The 12,083-nt window shown below is 40.8% G+C and overlaps 1 protein-coding gene across 4 annotated transcripts in view; it reads left to right on the top strand.

Moving 5' to 3' along the window:
* The first annotated feature begins 500 nt into the window (after positions 1-500).
* Positions 501-12,083, top strand: part of KLHL32 (kelch-like family member 32) — a 226,282-nt gene continuing 214,699 nt past the window's right edge. For 3 of the 4 annotated variants that reach the window (XM_011968388.1, XM_011968387.1, XM_011968385.1), the window contains exon 1: positions 501-998. The gene's annotated coding sequence lies outside the window, so the exon portion shown is untranslated. Of the gene's footprint in view, positions 999-1,395; positions 1,443-12,083 lie in introns of all 4 variants that reach the window. The other variant, XM_011968386.1, reaches the window with a different exon arrangement.

The following is a 12,083-nucleotide window of genomic DNA, read 5'->3' as shown; positions in this document are numbered from 1 at the left end:
TATTGCTGAATTAGCAGTAACCACAGTAATCATACCCTTTCTCATTTCTTAGGCTTGGGAATTTCATCCACCTCTAGGGGGTTGGTCCCCCGTCATTTCTCAAAGTTACTGTGAATTTGTTCTGGTCAGTACCATAGAGTGTATTATCCTGAGGAGGGCTACTGTAGGGCCGCTAGGACTAGAGGCAACTTGAACTTCACAAGTTAGCAGAGGAAGGACTCCCTGGCCCACCGACTTAGGGCCACGGCATCTGTTCGCTCAAGTTGCCCGCCAGCCCTGGGAAGACAGTCTGGGGGCAAGCAGGCTGGGTTCCGGGTCTCAGTCGCCTCAGTGGTGGCTACAGACTGCGCATGTGACCCACGGGCCGGCGGCGCAGGTGCTGGAGAGCGAGGAGGAAGGCGGCGTGGAGGAGGGGACTTCCGGGACCAGCGAGAGCGCGCTAGCTGCTCGCCGACGGCGGGGGCGGGGGGCGGCGGGGGAGCGAGCTTGCTGGCGGCTGGCGGCGGCGTTGAGCGCCGGGCAGGGAAGGGATATGCGCGGGATCGCAGGGAAGGGGGAGGGGAAGCGAGCGCGCGGGCTCGCTGAAGGCGGGAGGAGGCGGAGCCCTGTGGCGTCTGAACCCGCCCCGGGGGTGCCAAGGTGCGTCTCCAGTCTGACGCGACCGCCTGGGGCGGAGCTAGCGGGACGTGCCACCTGCAGTGCTGGCTAGGGCTTTTTATTTACTAGGGAGCAGTTTCCCCGCGCGACAGTCCGGGAGCGCGCAGGCACTCGCGCGCACACATATGCACGCAGGCACACACACACACACTTTTGCACACACAAACACTGTAGAACGCTCGTCTTCACTACTGCATCCCCGAACCAGCAGAGCGAAGCTACTGCGGGTTCTCTTAACCTCAGCATCGTGGGGCGAAGCAGAGCCATTGTGCATCAAGGAGAGGCCGGTGCCTGCGCTGCCGTCTCGGGCACCTAACCCAGCAGACCGCTCACCCCATCGGGTAAGCCAGTCTCTCTCCTTGTAACCTGTTCTGCAGACCCGAGGAAGAGGGTGGGAGGCTGCTGGTGCGCCAGTGGGGGCAGACCCGGAGTTGACATTTCAGGGGCTTGCAGCCCATGCAGCCTCTGCCCGTGTCGTCTAACGGGAGCAGCCACTACTCAGATTACTTATGCTGCCAGCCCTGGAGTCGCTCCCCACTTCTTCCCTTCCCCCGCCCCCCCCCAGCCCAATATGTACTGTGCTCCTTGGTTGCCAAGGAGACTTGCTTAAACATCAGCCCTGGGACATCTATTGAAAGAACTGGTTTCTTAAATGATGCTGTTATTTATTTTGATATTTAAAATAAAATATATACTGAGGACCTTGTGGTAATTTGGCATTCGTTAATCTGTATTCAGGTGGAGGTTTCATTCAACTTCAGGAAAAGCCGTAATTGCACTATATGGTATGCTTTAAAAAGGATTCGTCAGATGAATTTTTCAACGGATTGTGTCTTGAATCATAATTTACTCCCATTTTGGTGATCCTATAAAGAAAGCTGACTCCGGTTTAGATCCCTTCTTCCCCTCTATTTCCAGTTTTATTTTGCAATTCACTTAGTCGTGATTATTTTAAGTTAAAAGCAGATGTTTTAATTGTGGTTCCCCACACAAGGATGAGCTTCTGTTGTGAATTAAGCAGAACAGGAATACATGTTTGTGAATTTGTAACGTAAGAAGGTAGCATTCATGACATACATCTTTGCTAGCATTTTTATATCCCCTGCATCAGTATTGAAGCGCAGTTTTCTGCACCTCTGCTCATTTCTGAGAAGATTCTGTTTTCTTTAAAATCTCTTATTGATTTTTTTTAAGATCTGTCTTATCTCTATACATGTACAGAGATAGATATAAAATATGTGCCATGGCTTACTAGAGCTTATATGAAAGTGCAGTTGTTTTTGTTTTGTGTTTTTTTCTGATGGGACTGGGTCCTCTACTAGAACACTGATAGGCCCATGGAAGAGGTCAGTGCTTCTCTTTCACAGAAGCCCCTAATACCTGGGCTACCAGTTTTGTTTTGTTTTGAGGCCTCAGGTGTCTATTGGGTGAACTTGTAACACAGTACTTGAAGGCATCAGCAATCCAGTAATTACATTTTGCACGAATTTCATGCCTCCCTCACAAACAAATGGCCCAGTAAAGATCCACTGGTATTCAAGAATTCATTTTGTTTTCCTTGGATCTTTGTTCATCTTTTCTACTTCTTGTTAAATGACACAAGAAAATAAGTCAAATTCTTCTAATTTAGATTTTAAACTCTGTCATAGAAAGTGTAATAAATAATGTGAGGAGCAAGTAAGCCAAATAATGACTGAGGTAGATAGAGGGGATTTATGCAACTCACAGAGCATTGGGAGGTGAATGATGACGACAAACATTTTACATTACAGTGTAAAAAGCACTTCTCATATACTTCTTTTTTTAATCCTCACAACAACCCTTTGAGGCCAATAAATTACCTTCCATTTAAAGCTGAGGAACCCAAGACTCAAACCTTGCTGAAGGTCACAGCTAGTGAATAGGGAAGCCCTTTCTAGATCCAGTCTCCTTGCCCTTAAAAAAAGTTGTGTGTGCGTTTCAGATGTGTGCAGGGATCTGGCAAGTGATATAAAGGAGTGGGGCAGGCCTAGAGAAGACACGTGGGAGTGAGGGTAGGGAGTGGAGCGTGAACTGTGGCCTCTGGAACTTGCAAACCACTGTAAAGGAGGCAGCTCCCACTCCACTGTAGCTGATTGTTATTGTCCAGGCTCTAAAACATGACAGGTTTTTAAGGAAAACAGAAACGTCTAGATTTTTTTATATGAGGTATCCTTAATTTTAAAAACTGTAAGGACCACATTAAAAAATGTATCTGGGTCGTATCTGGCCTGTGGCCTGCTAGTTAGCAACCCATAACTACTGAGGTCTCACTCAATTTTAAGTTTTTATTCTCTAACAAAATACTGATGTGAACAAATACATCTGTCACTGCGAATGATCAGTTTTTTATTTCAATATTAAAGTCTAATAAATGCTCTACCTTTGTTCTTCAATAAACTGGTTCAAAAATTTTTTGAGGTTTCCTAGATCTCTCTCTTATATCTCAGAAAATAAAAGAGCATGAAGTGCTCCAAAATAGGAATTTTTGCATCTGGTGAAACAAAAGCATTTATAGTTTAGAACTTATGTTCCTGGCTTAATGTTTTTTTTCTTGCCGTAAAAAAAGTTGAGTGCTTGTTATAGGAAGACGTAGGATTGGTCAGCAAATGGAGCATCCTGAGCCTTTAATGAAAACGTCTGATTAAAGTGTTACGTAATTAGTTAAAACCCACCACTGAATACTGCAAGATGCCAAAGGAGCAAAAACATAAGTGGGAACTCAGAGACATTAAATCCCAGCACGCTGGTATATAAAATGTTTACTCCTTAAATAACTATCTTGTAGTGAGGTAAATACATTTTAAGAAGCTGCCATTTTCTCCCGTTTCTCCTAGAGCTACAGAGATACTAGTGGACTTCACTGAAGTAGGTAAGTAGTCAGAAAGGAGTGTCATTTTATTTACATTGTCTCTTTGGTGGATCCAGAGAGGGTGTAGTTAAAAGGAAAAGCCAAAAGATTTGAACAGTGACTTCTAAAATCCCCCTCTGGAAAGATGCCTTAACAGTAAATAAAGCCATTTCAGTTTTCCTTTCGTGGAAATATGTTGCACCCCTAGTAAGGAGCTATGCAGGTGTGTGTTAGTAATGTTCTAACAAAGTCCTGGCTGAGTGCTGTGGAGATACCGTCTCTGCCCTCAAGGATTCAGAGCAAACACACTGCTCCTGGCAGCGTCCACTTTTCGAGCTCTTCTGTGAGCAAGCTACTTCCATATTGGCTTCACAGTGACTCTATAAACTGGGCATCTTATTTCCATTTTACGGATGGAGAATCTAACACTGCGAAGTCCAATTGGACCAATGAAAGAAATCTTGCAACCTCAGCTGCTCTTCTCTCTTCACATTCCTTCTTCTCAACTGTTATCTAATGCAGGTTATAGACATGTACATAATTGTGATTTTGAGGGAGTTATGTGTTAAATGTTACAATGGAAATATAAGATTCCGTAGAAGCTCAGACACAGGGAAAAATTTTTAAGTGTTCTAATTGTGGAGATCAGGTCAGTCCCTATGTAGCAGGGGAATTAGTGATGGAACTTGACGGCTGGGTGTGATTATATTAAATGAAAATCCTTATAGCTGTTGAAAGATGGGAGTCTCCAACAGACAGTCTGTTGGAAATGTGGGTTAAGAGGATGATGCTAGTGATACCTGATATTGATGAACTTATTGTAGCTGAGCGGGTGATGAAAGCTTTGGAAGAACTATGGTCTCGAAGACGGAGTGCAGCAGAAGATGCAACTGCGGATGGGTGGGAGGGGATGGAGGAAGACAAATTCGGGAGGGAGACTAGGAGAAGAGTTGTAGCCATAGAGGAGAATCTGGAGAATGTAGTACTGATTCTTCTAAAAGACTGAACATAAAGGCAAGGGACAAACCAATATTATATTCTCTATACAGAGACTGGCACGTGATAAATACCCATAAACCGTGATGACGTGTCTTTTTTTTAATGTTCGGTGGCTGGTACATAATTTCTTCTCATGATATCACTTTTCTATAGAAAAAGCATACACATATTTTATATAAATTCATTTGGAGTGGATAAATATATGGATTTTCAATAATGGGAAAAGATTCTGGCAAATTAGATGATAAAAGATGTAATCTTATTTTTTTCTAGAAGAGTCATAGACTTGGAGGCTAAGGAAGCTCTTACAGATACAGATTTTAAGGTTGCATATACTTTTGATGAAGTCTTGTATGTTTGGGACAAGTAAAGGAAAAATGTGGGGTGTATGTTAACCATTTGAAAAGCTATACTCAAATGCAGACAGAAGGCTTTGGTGACAGATAAATGTACTATAATCTTGATCCTGGTTGGGTCAATGTTTTTATTACATCAGTATAGATATGAAAGAAATGTGACAAGCAAGTGGGAGCGAGACTTGCATTTAAGTACTAGATCTTTGGTGACTGGGTGGGAGAGCTACCTGTTAGAATGTTCAGCACAAGGTAACAGGATGAAATAAAATCGAAGGCGACATAGCTAGAGTCTAGCACTGGGGATATTTGTCATGATAGAAATTCACTTTAAAGTTGGAGGGATTTTTATTCCTATCAAGTAGAATATAAGCCAATATGATGATTTGCTCTTCACAGATACATTTGGCAAGTAATGGAAAATATTATGAAAAAATGATACTGTAAGGAGCCCATCTTTCTTAATAAACAAGGGGCTTTTTGGTGACAGCACAGATAGATGTGGCTATGTCTCTGTGTCAGGCAGTGTCTTACTTCTCTTCTCTGCTTATATGACTGCTTATTATTTCAGAATTGTTTTCCAATTTGTAGAGTAGAACTTAAGACTATCCTAGAACATTTTACTTTCTGTCTTGTTGGGAATTAGTAAATGGAATTCATTTTGTTCACCTTTTTCCTGGCGTTTCTAATCAGAACCTTCATTCCCAGGCCCTTCTTGTCAAGATCTTTACCTAAGAGGAGCTGAGCAATGTGAAGTGCTCAACTTTCTTCATATTTCTTTTGTTCTTTCCCTATTTCATATGCACATTGCAATGCATTAATGTATTTAATTTAACTTGATTTTGACATATGGCACTATAAGTTTTGGTGAGATTTTTTAACGAACTATGTAGAAAAAAAGTTTTGCAGACTTGACTTGGAGTCAGATTAGTTCCACATATGGCAAAAAGCATTGAAAGCTATAAATTTGTCTAAAATAGCTTCTTCCCTTGCAAGGTTGAAGTCACCAACCTGATAAGATAATTTTTAAGTGAAGAAGAAATGTCTTTGGCAGTTTTCATGGACTCTTGACAACATTTTCCTACATGTTTATTTGAGGCATAATGTATTCTGCTTTCCATGCCAGATGAGCCAGTTCCAGTTACTTAGAAGCAGGGCTACCCCCTCCCTTCCCCACCCAGATGATACAACCAGTTTGTTATACAAGATATTGATGGAAAAAGAAGTCCCATCTAGCTGATTGCTTCAGTGAGAACATATTTGATGCTAATGGCACAGACAATAGAGCAGTGGAGGAGGCATTTTGCAATTTTTTATGACACAAATTCTGATACCTCATTTAAAATCATTACTTAGAAACCTTATTATTTATGATTTTTAGTTCTACAATTGAAAGTGCAAGGTAGCATGGCACAACCAGAAGAACCTGAGCCTTGGAGCCTGGATTTGAATACTAAATCTGATACTTCTTGGTTCTGTGACTCACAGTGCAGTTACATATCCCCTCTAGCTCTCATTTTCCTCATCTGTAAAATGGGAATTCTGTTACCTAGATTATGGAGTTGTTTTAAGATTAAATAAGATATGCATAGAAACATCTAGTACAATGTTGGTGTATAATAAAATCTCAGTACTTATTAATTCCTTCCCTTTGCCTCTCCTTTCCCCACTCCTTTACCTTCCTCAAAATGATGGTGAGATTCATTTAAATTTCCTGAGCCATGTAAAATGTCTTAATCTGGTGTGCAGACCTTGGAGTGGAGCTACCCTAGTTATGCTATGGAGCTTTTAGTGATGCAGTATGCTGCTTACGTAGGCTCTCCCAGGCAGAGGGATGCATAGCTTGGACTCAATGATGTCTTTTCTCTCTGACAAGCCACTTTTATGCAGCTCCTGGAGCATCAGCCTGGTCACAAGGAAAAGGAGGAAGGGTCAGTCAGTTTCCTCCTACCCAGGCAGCTCTCTGGGGTCTATCATAGGATCTCTTCAGGGGTCCACATCTGCAAAAAGCACAGAGCTGCCCCTTATGTTCTCTATAGAATTAATAGTGGCAGCATCAAGTACCTGGCGGGTACAGACCTCTTAGCCTTTCTGTAAGGTCAATTTCTAGAGCCCACATCTTTCTTGACAACTAGAAGTTTCCCTTCATGCTGAATTATGTAAATTTTATGGAAAGGTCAAAAGCTCACCAGGATTAAAAAAAAAAAACTCCTCAAATTTCAAGTCAGATACAATTAAAATCTTCCCAAGCAGAATACTTTCTAGTTAAATCTATTTTTTTCTTTTTCTCTGCACCACGACCTCACTCATTCCCTGTTCCCACCAGCAACTCCTTCTTCTGTGTTGAAATATCATGTGGGTTTCAGATGACCCAGGAGCGCACATGAGATTAGTATGACTTGACTCTTTTCAAAGTCACCTCCAGCCCATGGGCTTAGGGAGAACCTAGACAGCAGAAGGAACTGCTAGCAGCCTACCACACTTGTAGGAAGTTAGCCTGAGCAGTATATTGTAGGATCCCATAGACCAAGCTAAACTCTGTTTTCATCATACAATGGATTATAAAGCACGTCCTTAAATAAAATACTTTTTCTTGTGCTAAATGTGCTCTGCTTATACCTGGTATGCATGCATGCATATATTTATATATTTCAGTATTTATGAAGATATAGTGCAATTTCATAATTCAGATGCATTTTTACTAGTTGGTAACATTACTTGAGATGCCTCAAATAAGAAAGACAAGTTTTGTGATTGTTAAAGACAGAAAATCCTTTACTCTTTTCTTTATGGCTCCAGAAAAGAATATGGTAAAAAATGTTTTATAATGGAGATTGATTATAGTCAGGTGTAGATTCTCAGCTGAAAAATATGGTAGCCGAGATGACATCAGTGCCAGGTCTTGTGTCTGCATCACATTCGCAGACCAGCACAGTTACAAAATCATTACGAATAAAAAGCCTACTCTAAATGTGAAGATACCGGTTTATTCTAAACCACTCCCCAAGCAATAGTTATGGTTATTATTTTGGAAATTTAGGTTCATAATTGATATAGATATCTGAGTGGAGGAGATTTATTTTGATAGAGTCTCTCATTCACTTGCTTCGTCATCTACTCTGCTTGACATTTTCTGAAAGGAGACTTTCTTTTTAAACAAAATGTTGTTTTTGTGGTAGGCAGTGGTGTAGATGTAATCAGATGCCCCTTTGGCTGCGTAAAGCTTCATTAGTCTTTCCTAGCTTGATGTCCTTGAGCTGATAGAACTGACTGGGGTTTTTTTTTTTTTTTTTTTTTTTTTTTAAGACTTCAAAGCCTAAAGAAATATGAAATCAATGTTTTGTTTTTTCTTCCACGAAAACATTAATTACCTACAATCTGATTTAATTTTGCCGTAGCTTATCTTCTTTAGCTTTAGGCCAAAGCCATTTATCATTTCTTGGAGGTATTCCAGATCACCTACAGATGGGACCTCCTAATAGAGTAAAAGTCATTTAAGAAACTCATGCACAGCCCTTAGGCCTTTCTATACAGCATTTAACTTGACTTTTTTTCTGAAATCCCTAAGATTTGTGAATCTTAGTGTCATCTATAGGGTTTTCTGATGTTTCCCTTCTCTCACCTGTACTGTTTCACAAAGTTGTCATTTTTTTTCCTTTTTTTTTGAGACAGATTCTCGCTCTGTCACTCAGGCTGGAGTGCAGTGGTATCGTCACAGCTCATTGCAGCCTTAATCTTCTGGGCTCAAGCGATCCTACCACTTCAGTCTCCCTTGTAGTTGGGACTATAGGTGTGTATCACCACACCCAGCTCATTTTTAAAAAATTTTTTTGTAGAGATGGATGTCTCACTATGTTTCCCTGGCTGGTCTCGAACTCCTGGGCTCAAGCAATTCTTCCACCTTGGCCTTCCAAAGTGCTGGAATTATAGATCTGAGCCACTGTACCTTACCAAGTTGCCAATTTTTGATTTCTGTGTTTCATGCTGTTCTTATCAATGTTACCCATCAGAAGCCTGCAATTAATTATTGTCATTATATTTTGTTAATTGCTTTAACATCGAATATTAATATATTCTGTATATGTAACTGCCAAGGGGTTTGCAGATGTGGGTGGAATTCTTTGGGCAGCACATTATTTTCCTAGTGGCTAAGGGTTTAGTGGTTAAGGATTTCACTAGTGTGGAATTAGGACAGGAGGAATTAGTTACATGGTTTATCTGTGCAGGAGCATCACCCCTACATAAAGCCTTTGAAAATAACGACATATTTTACTCCTGGACCTAATGAGGAATGAAATTCCCATACCCCTCAAAACATGTGCCTTGATTACTGAATTTTTCCTTTTGGGCATTGTATTCTTGGAATTCTGCTTCCTCTACTTTGACCTCTTCCAGAAAATTTATATCCTGTGATTGCTTCAGAATTCTGTTGCCATCCATTCTTTGTTCATGTGGAAACTTGGAGTGCCTCAGTCAGCAGCTATTGGTGTATGACTCCTTTGTTGGATGCAGGGACAAGGCAAGTTTGGAAAGAGGACTTCTTGCCTCTCAGCATTAAGTGAGCCCTTCACATCAGTGGCCAACTGTTGACCAAGATGTTTAAGAAACACAGGTTATCATTACTCTCAAGAACTTCCTTAGTTCTTAGATGTAATGCATCTCCCCTTTGTATCTGGAGCTCCACGGTTGAACTCAGGGATGGAAGCATATTGACAGTTTCAGGAGAGAGTCTTTCTATGTGGTGCTGTAGTGCCCACCATTATCTCAGCTGGGACAGAGGGTCATCTCCCAGGAACCAGCCACATGTCCCCCTTTGGCCAGTTTTGAGGCCTTCTAAGAACAGTGCCAGGGTTAATAAGGCCTTTTCTTTAGGCAGCACTCACTTATGGTGGCTCAAGTCACACATCAGTATTGAAAATGTCTCACTCTTACTGTTTCTGTGGATTACGGTTAGGCTAGTGGTCGACACAGTAAGTGGATTGGGAGAGCAAAGGCAGGCGGAATCAGTTTCCTTGAGTTTTCACTCTGTAGGGAGTTACCTTGACTTCAGAACTCTGTGCCTAAGTCTCCTTCTGTATAAATTGGGATAACACAAAGAATCTCACTTTTCTCACATTGTCATCCATGAGATAAAATTAGATACGGTAAGCACTTTATTTGTATTAAGAGTGCTCTGGTATTGGTTTTGATTGGGCATTGTAGGACTTTGCATCAGAAAATCATATATTTACCACTGTCCTGCAAATATGTGCACTCTAGAGGTTTGCAACCAGGCTGGTCCTCAGAATGACCTGAGATTGTTTCAAAAATATAGATTACTGGATCTTCTATACTTACTGTGTGAGAATCTGCATTAGTACCGAGACATTTGTGTATTAAGAAACTCCTGTTGACTGATTATGGTGACAGGTTTTGGGAGATGTGGTCTAGAGTGCAGTGAACTGCTCACACTCTGCTTCTTATTCCCACCTTCCAAGGACCAGCCAGACCGTCTGGATCTGGGCCTCAGCTTTCTTGTCATTCACACTTAACAACAACAAAAATAGCAGGTTAAATCAGTTCTGAGGTCACTGCTCTCCAGATACTCAGTGGACATTTAAACAACACAGACAATTCTCTACCAACCAGGTGTCCTGTCTGGGTAGAAGTCTTGATGTGTGATTAACATCTTTACTACCAAAACGGAAGTTATCATTTTCTACTAAAATCTGTGTACAACTAATTAGGCAGATTGCTGCAGAGAGCAGCTAATATCCTCATAGTTGTCCATATGGCACTTCGGTTGATTAATAACATACATTTCTGCGTAAGATAAAACTAGGTGTGTTTTAATTTTATATCTTTTTAGATTTAGAGCATTGATAGTGATTACATGGCATTATGTAAGCCAACTGGAGAATGCCATTTCCACTGTGGATGAAATCTTATGAGTCATTGATTAACAGGTTGGTAGTGAACTGCTGTAGGATAGTATGGATACAGCAGGATTTGAGGAGCAGAGAGGCTACAGTTTCAAATTGTAGCTTGATCTTTATTTTTGGGAAGGCTCAAAATGTGCTTTTGAATATTAGGTATTTTGAGGAGATATGCAATTGTTAAGCACCAGGATACAGAGAAGAAGAAAAAAAACCTTGCCATTAGACAACTTGAAAGGCATAAATGAATTGCCGACATCTACAAAAATGATCAAGGTTATGCATGATTGGATGTGCTTAATTGTAATTTTAAGAGAATTCATTTTGTGGTGTGTGACTAGCTGAGAGAAAGGCAGACCTCATACTTACGTTTACCTGTCTGTGGCAATTTAATTATTATTGACTATTATGATAGTTTTCTGATACTGAGTTAGGTACAAGCCTGCTTAATTCCTATTGCAGGAAACTTTTTAATGCTTAATAATATTTTTGACTTGAAGAAAAAGTCTTTTGACCTGAAGAATGACCATTTCAGGACTAGAATTGTTTTATCAAGTTACCTTTTCACCCCTATAAAGTAAGGTAAATGCTGTCTGTGGAACTTTGGCAAATTAGATTTTGGTTGGACTCTTCTGCCTTTTTTGTCAAGGAAAAGAGGAGGGGTCCAGGAGGAAAGAGGGAACATTAACTGTGAAACCACGTCTATCATCAATTGATTTTGAAGTTGCAGCCTCATTGGGTGGTTAGTATTGGACCATCCTGCCAAAATCATCTCTTTGGCCATCTGTGCCAAATTATAGGGAGTAATAGCCTTGGGCACAGCTGCTGAGTCTAATGTGTATTTCTAACTTGTATATTAATGATAATGACTGCATAGAGAAGTCCAGTGACCAAATGTGCAGAATAAATAAGAAGGAACCAAATCTATGTAAATGTAGAATTCAAAGAAAGAAAAATCTCTATTTTACGTCAGGAAATGACAGTACATATTTATTTAAATCTCTATACAAGAATATGACCTTTTCCTACTCCATCTCTTCACAGTTTCTCCTAAGGAGAAATAAATCTCAAGATAGACTGGCCTTGAATTTTGGTCCTTCTATGTGGTGCTTCTTGAATTTGCTCTGAGATAGGACGTGGATTTTATTAGTATATCCCAACATTGATAGGGCCTTTTCTCAGCTCAGCCTGTCCCTTTAAGAGAATCACTCAGGAGTGACTGACTGCCTTTGGCGTCACTGTACTTTCTGTTGGTTGGCTGGGGCCAGCAGTAGGACCTTTATAGGCAGG

This window comes from Mandrillus leucophaeus, unplaced genomic scaffold, assembly GCF_000951045.1.
Source record: "Mandrillus leucophaeus isolate KB7577 unplaced genomic scaffold, Mleu.le_1.0 Scaffold841, whole genome shotgun sequence".
Taxonomy (NCBI): Eukaryota; Metazoa; Chordata; class Mammalia; order Primates; family Cercopithecidae; genus Mandrillus; species Mandrillus leucophaeus.
This window is presented reverse-complemented; position numbering and strand designations above follow the sequence as displayed.